Source organism: Salvelinus namaycush, chromosome 3 (genome assembly GCF_016432855.1).
Source record: "Salvelinus namaycush isolate Seneca chromosome 3, SaNama_1.0, whole genome shotgun sequence".
NCBI classification, from domain to species: domain Eukaryota; kingdom Metazoa; phylum Chordata; class Actinopteri; order Salmoniformes; family Salmonidae; genus Salvelinus; species Salvelinus namaycush.
Window position 1 is genome coordinate 48,954,611 of NC_052309.1, and position 13,139 is coordinate 48,967,749.

Genomic DNA, 13,139 nt, shown 5'->3' on the forward strand with positions numbered 1-13,139 from the left:
AAAATGTGGATGCTTGCAAGCCGAAGAACACCATCCCAACCCTGAAGCACGAGGGTGGCAGCATCATGTTGTGGGGGTTCTTTGCTGCAGGAGGGCCTGGTGCGCTTCACAAAATACATGGCATCATGAGGTAGGAAAATGATGTGGATATATTGAAGCAACATCTCAAGATATCAGTCAGGAAGTTAAAGCTTGGTCGCAAATGCATCTTCCAAGTGGACAATGACCCCAAGCATACTTCCAAAGTTGTGGCAAAATGGCTTAAGGACAACAACGTCAAGGTATTGGAGTGGCCATCACAAAGCCCTGACCTCAATCCTACAGAAAATGTGTGGGCAGAACTGAAAAAGTGTGTGCGAGCAAGGAGGCCTACAAACCTGACTCAGTTACACCAGCTCTGTCAGGAGGAATGGGCCAAAATTCACCCAATTTAGTGTGGGAAGCTTGTGGAAGTCTACCCGAAACGTTTGACCCAAGTTAAACAATGTAAAAGCAATGCTACCAAATACTAATTGAGTGTATGTCAACTTCTGACCCACTGGGAATGTGATGAAAGAAATAAAAGCTGAAATAAATATTATTCTGACATTTCACATATTTAAAATAATTTGGTGATCCTAACTGACCTAAAACAGGGAATTTTTACCAGGATTAAATGTCAGGAATTGTGAAAAACCGAGTTTAAATGTATTTGGTTAGGTGTATGTTAACTTCCCGACTTCAAATGTAACAGCTAGCAATATTGAGCACCGCATAAAGCCATAGCCGCAAGGCGTGTGGGGCATTAGCTTTCTAGCAGCTACCTCATGGTGAAGGTGTGCGGTGGCTAGCTCAGTGCTGGCTGAAGGAAAAAAACACGTGGGGATAGAGTTAGCCTTAAGATATAATTCTCCATTGAACAACGGTGCCGTGAGGGCTGATACAGACGATCGAGTTGACACTAAAACCTCTTGGCCTTTCAGCATATAAGTACCCTCTAGAGAACGTTGCCTGGGCGTCTTCTTTAGCATACTGTATGCATTAGATGCATATCAACCTGCAAGGTGCGCAAACATGCTTGATAAATAAATGATTAATACATAGTGCATAAACTACTGTAAAGGATTAATTGTATGAAGAAATATTAATGGCAATATATACCTTTAAAAAAATAAACAGTTATTTGTTTAGATTGTCAAAGATATGTTTTGTATAATTCTACAAAGCCCCGGGAAAAACGTTGACATATAGACTATTTTCGTTTCCCCTTAAAATAAAAAAATTAGTGTAATCCATTTGATCAACTTTATTTGTAGATTTGATTAGTAATAGAGTTATAGTAATTGATGAAGTCCAGTTACACCTTATTTTGACAAAGTAGAAAGAAAAAAGGTGATAATAATAATATAACCAGCCAGGTGTGCAGGTGAAATTATTTGCTGTATTCCTAAAGAAAAGCACCAGTACATGAACAATTGTAAAGGATTAATTGCATAAATACATTTGTGGAAATATATTCATCACAAGATATAAAAACAGTAATTTGTTGATTGTATCAGACACTGTATTTTGCCTTTATACCCGGCCCTTTACACAATCTCAATCCCGTCTTCTTTTTATGCTTCGGGTCCACAGTCAGCACACAGCTTCAGTGCTTTGTGTGATCAAGTTCCACAAACAAATCGGTTGGACTTTACACCGTTTTCATGAGCCTTGTTTCGTGTGCACCTACCGACTTGACATTGTGTCTTATTTTTCCCGAGTGGGAGCTGTGGTGCTTGGGGGAAAGGGAGAATAGGACCTACTGCCTTGGCGGCCTGCTTAGCGGCTGTAGCTACTTTCTTGGCGTTCATGTGGTTCTCACGAAGCTCAGATGTCAGATCCAGTGGGATGCATGGTGCTGAAGATACACACACTCTTATTTATTTTACACCTGTACACCATGAGTGTTGCTTTACCACTCTCCGTCACTGATGTGGAGTACAGTATGTTGTTTTGCGCAGAGGGGGGGGGCAGCTCCCGACTTTGTTTGTTCACTGTTCCGACCAGGCTAGTCTTCTTTGCAATCAACTTGTCTCCCAGGGAAATTGATTTAAAGACAACATCCATCTACGACAGAATAGCATATTGTAATTTTACATTTATTATGTTACTAGTTTTTGCTTAGTAGCCAGCGCAATGCTGCCGTGTGAGTGAGTGGTCATGTGCTGAATGCATGGACAGCACGGATATTCTTGGAAGAAGTGGAATTTGGAGAAAGCCGCACCTCTTGAATTTTGAGAGTTATTTGAAAAAGGTAAGTGTCATAGAAACTGCAGAATATGGTATTTCAGATATTCTATAGAAATTACAATGTTTTACCTGCATGTGACTATAAAGGAGGATTTGATAAAACTGCTCCTTTACCTGCATCTGTCATTTACAAGATGCGCCCATCTCTTCATTTACAATTTGACAACTCATATTGTCACTCATCAGATTAATGTCAATGTAATCTTGTCTACAGACTGACTCTTATTATGTGTGAAATTAGTTTTGGTGTAGTTTAGATGGGCCAGCTGTACAGGCTAACTGGCATCGTTTGTTTCCCACACATCAACTTGGATAGAGTCAAGGATATGTTTTTCATTATTCTAAAGACCTACTGCATCACATAGCATCTTTTCGTTTCCCTTAGAAAATCTTAGATTAGTAATAGAGTTACAGTAAATAAACAGTCCTGTAACAGCTTATTGTTACGAAGTAAAACATAAACGAGCATGGTATCAACCTGCAAGCCATGCGGTCAAATTATTAACATGAGACGCCAACGCTGATAAATAGGCATAACACAAACTTACCATTACACTATTGTTTTTCTATATTAAATCAACCTCTTCACCCTCAACATTCAGTTATGCCTAATAGATTGTGAAGTAACTTGCACAATTATCGCCCATTCTATCCATTTGTCATTCATTCAGTGGGCTGGCATCAGTTGCTTCACTGGATAGAGTCAAGGATTTGTTTTGCGTTATTCTAAAGGCCTACTGCAACATGTAGCATGTTTTCGTTTTCCCTTACAATACATTTGATAAGTAATAGAGTTATAGTAAATAAAACAGTCCCATAACTGCTTATTGTTACGAAGTAAAACATAAAAGAGAACGGTATCAACCGCAAGGCGTGCGGTCAAATGATGTGCTGCTGATAAATAGGCATAACAAACTCCTCGTTACACTATTGTCTTTCTAAATTAAATCAACCTCTTCACCCTCCTCATCATTCTTGGCAGATTAAGTTAGGAATAGGTGTTAAAAAAAACAGGTAAAAGGGCAATAAATACTTTTCTGTTTGTGATTGATAAATTCTGACAAATAAGCAGTGTAAAATACAAATATTTAGGAAAAGTCAGGAAGGAGCAGGTGAGCTTTTTTTTGGCGAAATCAAATGTCAGTGGCCGTTGGTTTATGGGGGTTCTAGTGTTAACGCAACGGGTGAACGCAGGTTCAACTAGAAGAGAGTGTCACGCCCTGGCCTTAGTATTCTTTGTTTTCTTTATGTTTTTAGTTAGGTCAGGGTGTGACATGGGGAAGGTATGTGTTTTGTAATGTCTAGGGGTGTTGTATGTGTATGGGGCAGAGTAGAGTAGTGTTGTCTAGTTATGTCTATGGCTGCCTAGATTGGTTCTCAATCAGAGACAGCTGTCATTCATTGTCTCTGATTGGGAGCCATATTTAAGGCAGCCATAGGCAGTAGGCTTTTGTGGGGTGTTGTCTATGTTGAACGTTTGTTGCTTGTCTGTGCACTTACGTTATTTAGCTTCACGGTCGTTTGTTAGTTTGTGTATAGTGTTCGTTTCGTGTTTTTTTCTCTTCCAAAATAAAGAGATGTATTTTGCACACGCTGCGCCTTGGTCCTCTCTCTCTCACGAAGACGATCGTGACAGAACACCCCACCATCCATGGATCAAGCAGCGTGAGAGGAACCAGGACTCGTGGACTTGGGAGGAAATATTGGACGGAAAGGGACCCTGGGCTCAACCAGGAGAATATCGCCGCCCCAAAGCTGAGCTGGAGGCAGCGAAAGCAGAGAGGCGGCGATATGAGGAGGCAGCACGGAAACAAGGCTGGAAGCCCGTAAGTCAAACCCAAAAATGTCTTGGGGGGAGGCTCTCGGGTAGTTTAGTTGGGTCAGTCGGGAGACGTGAGCCAACTCCTCCTGCTTACCGTAGGGAGCCGGTGAGGGCGGATTTGGAGGTGAGCGACGCAGAGACAGTAAAGGAGTTAATGGAGAAATTGGAGGAGAGAGTTATGAGGGATGTACTGGTTTGGTGCATGAGGCACGGCATCCGTCCGAATGAACGTGTTGGTGAGTTAATGTCACCGGGAACAGCTCTTCATACTCGTCCTGAGGTGCGTGCTAGCCGTCTGGTTAAGACAGTGCCTACAGCACGCACAAAGCCTCCTGTGCGTCTCCAGAGTCCTGTGCGTCCTGTTACTGCTCCTCGCAATAGCCCTGTGGTGCGTGTCCCCAGCCCAGTACCACCTGTGCCTACACCACGCACCAGGTTTCATGTGCGTCTCCAGAGCCCTGTACGCACTGATCTTTCTCCCCGCACTCGTCCTGAGGTGCGTGCCCTCAGCCCGGTACCACCAGTGCCGGTACCACGCACCAGGCCTATAGTACGCCTTGAGAGTCCAGTGTGCCCGGTTGTTGTTCCCCGCACTAGCCTGAAGGTGCGTGTCCTTAGCCCGGTACCTCCAGTTCCGGCACCACGCACCAGGCCTACAGTGCGCCTCAGCCGGCCAGAGTCTGCCGTCTGCCCAGCGGCACCTGAACTGCCCGTCTGCCCAACGGCGCCTGAACTGCCCGTCTGCCCAACGGCGCCTGAACTGTCCGTCTGCCCAACGCCGTCTGAACTGTCCGTCTGCCAAGCGCCGCATGAACTGCCCGTCTGTATTGAGCCTTCAAAGCCGCCCGTCGGTACTGAGCCTTCAAAGCCGCCCGTCTGCCATGAGCCTGCAAAGCCGCCCGTCTGCCATGAGCCTACAGAGCCGTCCGCCAGACAGGAGCCGCTAGAGCCTTCCGCCAGACAGGAGCCGCTAGAGCCTTCCGCCAGACAGGAGCCGCTAGAGCCTTCCGCCAGACAGGAGCAGCCAAAGCCTTCCGCCAGACAGGATCAGCCAGAGCCTTCCGCCAGACAGGATCAGCCAGAGCCTTCCGCCAGACAGGATCAGCCAGAGCCTTCCGCCAGACAGGATCAGCCAGAGCCGTCAGCGAGCCATGACCAGCCAGAGCCGTCAGCGAGCCATGACCAGCCAGAGCCGTCAGCGAGCCATGACCAGCCAGAGCCGTCAGCGAGCCATGACCAGCCAGAGCCGTCAGCGAGCCATGACCAGCCAGAGCCGTCAGCGAGCCATGACCAGCCAGAGCCGTCATCCAGCCATGACCAGCCAGAGCCGTCATCCAGCCATGACCAGCCAGAGCCGTCATCCAGCATTGAGCCGTCATCCAGCCAGGATCCGCCAGAGCCGTCATCCAGCCAGGATCCGCCAGAGCCTTCCAGCCAGGATCCGCCAGAGCTTGCCAGCCAGGTTCCGCCAGAGCCAGCCAGCCAGGATCCGCCAGAGCCAGCCAGCCAGGATCCGCCAGAGCCAGCCAGCCAGGATCCGCCAGAGCCAGTCAGCCAGGATCCGCCATCCAGTCCGGTGCTGCCCCTCAGTCCGGTGCTGCCCCTCAGTCCGGAGCTGCACTTCACTTCGGAGTTGCCCCTCATTCTGGTGTTGCCCTTCATTCTGGTGTTGCCCCTCATTCTGGTGTTGCCCCTCATTCTGGTGCTGCCCCTTAGTCCGGTGCTGCCCCTTAGTCCGGTGGGGTTAATTTGGAGGGTGGCCATTTGGAGGAAGCTACCAAGGCGGGTATTGACAATGGTGGAGTGGGGGCCACGTCCCGCACCAGAGCCGCCGCCATGATGGGGCCCACCCCGTACCCTCCCCTTTCTATTTCAGGTTGTGCGGTCGGAGTCCGCACCTTTGGGGGGGGGGGGGGTACTGTCACGCCCTGGCCTTAGTATTCTTTGTTTTCTTTATGTTTTTAGTTAGGTCAGGGTGTGACATGGGGAAGGTATGTGTTTTGTAATGTCTAGGGGTGTTGTATGTGTATGGGGCAGAGTAGAGTAGTGTTGTCTAGTTATGTCTATGGCTGCCTAGATTGGTTCTCAATCAGAGACAGCTGTCATTCATTGTCTCTGATTGGGAGCCATATTTAAGGCAGCCATAGGCAGTAGGCTTTTGTGGGGTGTTGTCTATGTTGAACGTTTGTTGCTTGTCTGTGCACTTACGTTATTTAGCTTCACGGTCGTTTGTTGTTTTGTTAGTTTGTGTATAGTGTTCGTTTCGTGTTTTTTCTCTCTTCCAAAATAAAGAGATGTATTTTGCACACGCTGCGCCTTGGTCCTCTCTCTCTCACGAAGACGATCGTGACAGAGAGAAGGGAGCTATGCTAAGGAAGTGCCTCTCTGCAAGCTAGCCAAGTAAGCCTTGCAGCGTGGGCTAACCAGGTCTAAATAGCTAGCTACCAACAGAGACTGAGAAGTAGAAAAGGAATTTCTACACGAAAACAAAACCGCCTGGTTAGTACTCAACCTCTCGACATGGTTTGAAGACCTACACTGCAGCGATATCCATCACGGTTCACTTGTGAGCAGTTAACCCTTGTTAAGGGTCAAAAATGACCTGCCAATATGTTTAACAACAGAGAAAACCCCCTAAATGATATTTTTTCAACTTGAAATTTGATGACTTTTCCAAGAGTGACCCCAACATTAGAAAAAGTGAAACATCGCCTTTGTTCATATTTCCATGTAAGCTGTACACCACCAGGGTACAAATATTGTCTTAGGGTCATTTTTGACCCGGCAGTTATAAAATCATTTACACACCACAAAAACCACAAAGACACACACACACACACACACAATGAGAAATTGAGATTATGTGCGCTACTGATTGAACTCAGCCAGCAGCTCCTGAAGAGGAAGATCACAATGGTTGGCACAGTTAGAAAGAACAAGCCTGAGCTCCTCCATGCACTCCTCGCAACAAGAGGGAGAGAGGCTTTCTCATCAAAGTTTGCCTTCACCCCCACACCCACTCTAGTTTCTTACCTCCCAAAGAGGAAGAATGTGGTCCTCCTGAGCACACTGCTCAAACCGGCTGAGATTAGGGATTGTGAACACAGGAAGCCAGCCATTATCCTGTACTACAACCACAACAAAGGAGGCGTGGATGACCTGGACAAGGTGATTGGAATTTACAGCTGCAGGAGGATGACTGCCAGCTGGCCACTGGTCATCTTCCATTACATCATTGATGTGTCCTCATACAATGCTTTTGTGATATGGAAAAAGATCAACCCAACCTGGATGCCTGATGCAAGAGGAGGGTGTTCCTGGAGCAGCTGGGAAAGGCACTTGTAATCCCACACATTCAAAGAAGGGAGCGCCTCGGCCACACAGCAGTCTCTGCAGGGCTTGTAAAAGCTGTTCAGGGGGCTGAATCTTGTCCTGATCCACCTGAGGCTGCAGCTGGGGCAGGCAACAGGAGGAGATTGTCACGACTTCCGGCGAAGTTGGTCCCTGTCCTTGTTCGGGCGGCGTTCGGCGGTCGAAGTCACCGACCTTCTAGCCATTGCTGATCTACTTTTCATTTTCCATTGGTTTTGTCTTGTCTTCCATCACACCTGGTTCCAATTCCATCAATTACATGTTGTGTATTTAACCCTCTGTTCCCCCCATATCCTTGTTGGTAATTGTTTCTTGTAGTGCATATGCAACGGTATGCTGATATTTACCGGGTTTTGTTTGACCCAATTATTGTATTGTTCTGTTGATGGTGGTTTATGGATATTAAACGACACCGTTGTAAATTAGTTTTCACTCTCCTGCGCCTGACTTCTCTGCCGGCAGTACACACCTCACTACAAATACTATTGCATGTGCTGCACATGTGAGAAATACATCTGCAAAGTCCATGCCCACACACTTGCATACTGTCCTACATGTGTTAATTAGAGTTGATTGATTTATGTTCTTCATGTTTTTGTTTTGTATCTATTATCTTATTTTACTCTTATTTATTGTTGTTGTTTATACACCTTGTGGGTGGAGGCAATGGTTAAAAAAAATGGGAGAAGACTAGTGTTTTGTAGTTGAATTTCTCATTGCACAGTATATAAGAATATATCACTATGTTGTCAAAAAAGTTCAAGACTGTTATACAAGTGCTATCTCTTGCAAAGCAATTCATGTTTACACCTATGCAGTACCTTTAGCAATAATAATAATAATAATAATAAACCTCTACTTTAGTAAATAAAACAATTATGACAGGTATGTTGTAATAAAAATGAGTGGTGTCCACTGATTAAATGCAGTCTTTATGCATTGTGAAAAGGGAAAACCCAGATATTTGCAAAGTTTGTGATGAATGACAGGTTGTTTCTTCATTCAAAATAGATTTGGGGTATAAAATTCAATCAAACGGCTTTATTTTAGGGGTTTAGTGAATATTAGGGGTTTAGTAAATGTGAATTTTAGGGGTTTAGTAAATATAGAGTATACAGAATGTTAAGACTACACAAGCGTTAAGCGGTAAAACAGGTATCCAGTTGATATGAGGAGAGCTAGAGTAGTGACACTTCGTGAGGAAGAGAAGCAAGAACAACCAGAGGATGGGAGAGGGGCTCCTTTTAAGAAAGTGAGGGTCTCACCTCATTCGCCACTCTACCTGTCTGTCTCCAACAGATGCTTTTGATAGGTACTTTCTGAGAGTAAGCTGTCCTTAGCGAAACACCACATGTGAGATATCGAAACAAACAATTGAAATAGACTAGCCAGACAACCAGAGGATTGATTGAGTAGAGCCCTATCTAGTGAATAGTGTGCCATTTTGGACAAAGCCTAATAAATCAAATGGAAAAAGACTACATTTTGAGGATCAATTGTCAGATAGAACAGATAGAACTTTTATGGATACAAAATTGTGAACTTTGTGCAAATTATTAAATGTACAGAGTGTTCTCTGGAATTTTTGCCTTTCTACTGTAGTTGGTCAAGGAAATGCATAAACTGAAATGACCTTTTAGAAAATCAGTACTCTCATATCCTCTGAAATGACAGAATAGTTTCATCCTCTTTTATATGCCACTGCCCTCATGTTGCACCATAATTCTGGCAGTGGGCACTGTATTTTTGTATTTACTAAAAAGGCCATTATCCCTGCTTAATGTCACGTTAAAAGCTATACTGGGTTCTTGTTTTAGGGCACTGGCATCACATGCCTCTGTGTTTAGTAGCTGGTGTTCACCACCGATGACCGTGCAGCCTTGGATCACAAATGAGCTGGAACCTGAAATGTCACTGTTTTTGTTTGATGGGAGGGTGGGAGGGAGAGGGACAGAGATAGAGAAACATAGAGGGGGGGGGGACAAGAGAGAGAGATAGTGCTTGACTGGTTGCTATCCCAGACACCCTTGACCCACTCCAATTCACATACTACCCCAACAGATCCACAGATGACGCAATCTCTATTGCACTCCACACTGCGCTCACCCACCTGACGAGCCGCCCCCAGGTGGTGAGGGTAGGCAACAACACATTCGCCACACTGACCTTCAACACAGGTGCCCTTCAGGGGTGTGTGTTTAGTCCCCATCTGTACTCCCTGTTTACCCACGACTGTGTGGTAGCGCACAACTCCAACACCATCATCAAGTTTGCTGAACACACAACAGTGGTATGACTGATCACCAACATCGATGAGGCAGCCTATAGGGAGGAGGTCAGAGACCTGGCAAAGTTCTACAACTGCACCATTGAGAGCATCTTGACTGGCTGCATCATAGCTTGGTACAGCAACTGCAAGGCACCCGACCGCAAGGCGCTACAAAGGGTGGTGAGTACGGCCCAGTACATCACTGGGGCTGAGCTCCCTGCCATCCAGGACCTCTATACCAGGCGGTGTCAGAGGAAGGCCCAAAACTATTTAAAAGACTCCAACCTCACATGCCATAGACTCTTCTCTGTGCTACTGTATGGCAAGCGGTACCAGCGCACCAAGTCTGGAACCAACAGGACACTGAACAGCTTCTACCCCAAGCCATAAGATTGCTAAACAAGGGTGCTAAATAGCTAATCAAATGGCTACCCAGACTACCTGCATTGACCCTTTTTTGAACTAACTCTCTTGCACTGACTCTGCACACACACTGGACTCTACCCACACTCTCACACATACTTATACTGACACCCCAACACACACAAACACATACACTACATACGCTCACACACACACATAGCATGCGCACACATGCATATTGATGCCACATACACACACACTTAAACACAGTAGAGGTGCGTGGGTAAAATCTCTGGGGAAGCCAAGCCAGGAAAAGTAAAGCCATATTACAACCTACTGTATGTGTTGTGATAATTGGTTGTTTGCTCTATATCCTGTTAGTTCATATGCCTTGAGACCGTGATATGTAGACCTAAGACCGAGACAGTAAGAAGACACAGTGGCAGAAAAAATTCAATTTGTTTCAATTTGTTTCATCACAAAACCAGAGAGCACAAAGCATATTGCACGTAACAAACAGTTACATGAGCTACAGCATGGTCAAGCAAGTTAATGTTTCCGACATTTTCAGACTACTAAACAACTATGAATTTAGAACCACAGAGTTACCGCAAGTCACAAAGAAAACAGGAGCTGCCTCCACTACTCCAGCAACATTTCAACTTCAAAATTTCAACATCATCAAATCACCTATGCTTATTCTCCTACAGTGATAACTAAAATATACCAAAAACATTTGAGTCCAATCACTGTAAGCTAAATATGTGGCTGTCAATGGTTCGGATTTCTGTGTGCGTGTGCGTGTGTGCGCGTGTGTTTGTGGAAGTACAAAAACATGTTGACTCACCCTACTTGTAGAGAAACACAAATGACATCCTTGTCTCTTTCATGTTGACAAAAGGGTCTATGACTCTGTCATACAGTACACGCTTTTTATTTTTGGTTGTCCTAGACCTAGGCTACCTGACTAAAATGGTTGCTCGCTAGCCTAACTTCCATTCATGGGCAACGTTAGCTAGTTAACATTAGCCTTCTACGTCTAGCTACATATTGAACTTCCATCCTCTCAGGCCAGGGGCACAATGTATGAATTTAGGTTTGGATCAGAATCACTGTTATAATCATTGGCCAGTATGGAGAATTAAATAAAACCATAAGTCCAAATCCCTAGCTCTATCCATGGATAATTTAGGAAAGGACCAACTTTAGCTAGCAAGCAACCAAAGGGCAACAACACAACAAGATGCAACAATTCAAGTTGTTTCTGTCAATTAAGTATTGTTCTTGATGTGATGTGATTGGATTGAAGCCAAATCCAAACTGAATTCCCTTGACACTTTTTTTTGGTGCTCCAGGACTATTCACAGTTGAGCTCACTCAGTTTAGCTCAACGCTGATTGGCTATTATTTAATCATTTTTTTTAATCAAGGGAGGCCAAATGCTCGCTGGCTTCCCTTGCATTCAATTTTACAGGCAGCAACAATGTTATACTCTTTTTTACCAGACAGCATCAGATAGATGGCCTACACATACAGAGATAGAGAGGTGCTGTTTCACTCACCCGGATGCTTTCTCTGTAGATATACAGTAGATATACAAAAGTATGTGGACACCCATTCAAATTATTGGATTCGGCTAGTTCAGCCACACCTGTTGCTGCCAGGTGTATAAAATCGAGCAGCCATGCAATCTCCATAGACAAACATTGGCAGAAGTATGGCCTTACTGAAGAGCTTAGTGACTTTCAACGTGGCACCATCATAGGATGCCACCTTTCCAACAAGTCAGTTCATAAATATTTCTGCCCTGCTAGTGCGGCTTGGCAGGGTCATGTTTCGGAGGACGCATGGCTCCCCCGAGTCCGTACAGGAGTGGCCGTGATGGGACAATACTCCTCCAATTCGATGTCACGAAATTGGGGAAAAAAAGGGGTGAAAAGTAAAAAATTAAATTCTACCCTGCTAGAGCTGCCCTGGTCAACTGTTAGTGGTGTTATTGTGAATCGGAAACGTCTAGGAGCCACAACCGCTCAGCTGCGAAGTGGTGTTCCACACAAGCTCACAGAACGGGACTGCCAAGTGCTGAAGCTCGTAGTTCGTAAAAATCGTATGTCCTCGGTTGCAACACTCACTACCAAGTTCCAAACTCATGAACTGTTCATTGGGAGCTTCATGAAATGGGTTTTCATGGCCGAGCAGCCGCACACAATCCTAAAATCACCATGTGCAATGCCAAGCGGCGGCTGGATTGGTGTAAAGCTCTCTGCCATTGGACTGGAGCAGAGGAGGAAAATTATGAAACACAGAAAGACAAAAGTTACATTATTTTATGTTTTATTTCTTGGTACATTATTTGGGGAAGCCTGGCTTCCATTGGCACCAATGAACACACACCAGTGCTCTCTAACACACACACACACACACACACAAGCTTTCACACTCACCACTTACGCTTCTGCTACTGCTCCACATACACTGCTGCTACAACTCAGTCTGTTATCTATCCTGTTGCCTAGTCACTTTACCCCTACCTACAGTATATGTACATAGCTACCTCAATTACCTCGTACTCCTGCACATTGACTCGTTACTGGTACTCCCTGTATATAGCCATGTATTTGTACTTGCATTTGTTATTGTTATTTATTTGTTATTCACTGTAACTATTTCAATTTTAAAATATATATTTTGTATCTTTAACTCTGCATTGTTGGAAACAGATCTGTAAGTAAGCATTTCACTGTTAGTCTACACCTGTAGTTTACAAAGCACATAACAAGTACAGTTTGATTTTATCTGATCTATGAAAGCCTGGGTTTGAGTGGTAGCCTATTTGTACTTTTTTGTTACTTCATGGCCTGCAATTATTTTAATAAAAGGTCCTTATATGATACACTGTAGGATCCATCGTCCATCGATCCAGATGTGATATGACTTCCCGAAAGTTCTGTGAGAAATATAAAATAGCCTTGTGAATTATAATGTAAAAACGACATAACTATCACATAATGGTAGAAGACAGCAACAGGCTCCACAAAAATC